The 1,473-nt window shown below is 37.2% G+C and overlaps 1 protein-coding gene across 1 annotated transcript in view; it reads left to right on the forward strand.

The window, feature by feature from the left end:
• Positions 1–1,473, forward strand: part of LOC119430685 (desmoglein-2) — a 33,515-nt gene that overhangs the window by 23,155 nt on the left and 8,887 nt on the right. The gene's annotated exons all lie outside the window — the stretch shown is intronic.

Genomic DNA, 1,473 nt, shown 5'->3' on the forward strand with positions numbered 1-1,473 from the left:
TATATGTGTGTGTGTGTGTGTGTGTGTGTGTGTGTGTGTGTGTGTGTGATGGGTAAGGAACTGCATGTGTGAATTTAGATATTTTATTTCTCTTGTATTTCTCTTGTCAGGGCGGCTGTGGCTGAGTGGTTAGAGCAGTCGTCCTCCAATGCAAGAATTGGGGGTTCGATTCCACCAGCAGTCACATGCCAAAGTGTCCCTGGGCAAGACAATGAACTCCTCATTGGCTCTGATGTGTGTCCCATCAGTGTATGAATGTGATAAAGCACTGATTCAGATTAGCTTTTTATAGATATAATAGAGGGCTGTATGAGTGGGTAAATGAGGGCACAGATTGTTGTAAATTGCTTTGAATGTCTTGATAAAATAGAAAGGTGCTATACAAGTACAGTCCATTGTGCATATTATTTAAATCTATTTTCCTCTATTTGTGTGTTAGAGGTTGTTGACTGGGTGAGGAGAAGTTTATTTGTTGTTGTAACTTATTATTCAGCACGTTAAAATGTTTAAATAATAAAATGCTAAAAAAAATCTATTGAACTCCTTCCTTCATAATTTAAGACGATAATTTAAGTTAAACGTTTCAAATATTCCATATATTTGGTGCTTTTTAGTGAAAAATTAGTTTGGTGAACTTCTGCTATGTATTTTTCATTTATTTTGTAAATCTTAAATATTTAGTTTAGATGTTTATCGTTTGTGTGGCACGGAGGAGAAGTAGTTGGTGCTGTCGCCTCAAAGCGAGATGGTTGCAGTTTCACCTTTCAGCCTGAAACTCTTCTGTGTGCAGTTTGCATATTCTTCCCATGCATGTGTCATTTGTCTCTGTCTCCTCCGGTTTCCTCCCACAAACTAAAACATGCATGTTAGATTAACTGATAACTCTAAATTGTCCCTAGGTGTGAGCGAGCTAAATACAATACAGAAAGGTGAGGATAAAGTGGTATGTACCTGAACTCAAACTCAAGTACAATGGTTGAAAAAATGAAAGACATAGTAGTACAGTAGTCCCTCGCTACTTTGCGGTTCGTTTATCATGGACTCGCTCTATCGCGGTTTTTCAAAATAAGATTGGGCATGACAAACAATTGGCTGATTGATGGATGAGCACCACGATCGGCATGGAAGTTTCATTTTAAACAAAATTATTTTGAATTATTTAGCACCTGCTGCACCTTTGTGCAGCCCACAGCTGCAGAAAAAGCTTCCTATTGCAGCTGATCAGCTGTTCTCCGTGCAGAGCAGAAAAGTGGGCGTGGCCAAGAACGCTTGCAGGTGGCTGAGAGCAGCGGAGGTAGAGGGAGGGAAATCATGACATTCTCTGCTTTTTAGAGATTTTAGAAACATTGTTTAGAATATTGAAAGAATGTGGGAAGAGTTTAAAACACCTTTATATATATATATATATATATATATATATATATATATATATATATATATATATATATATATATATATACACACACACACACA

Source organism: Nematolebias whitei, chromosome 3, assembly GCF_014905685.2.
Source record: "Nematolebias whitei isolate Nwh7 chromosome 3, NemWhi1, whole genome shotgun sequence".
Lineage (NCBI taxonomy): Eukaryota > Metazoa > Chordata > Actinopteri > Cyprinodontiformes > Rivulidae > Nematolebias > Nematolebias whitei.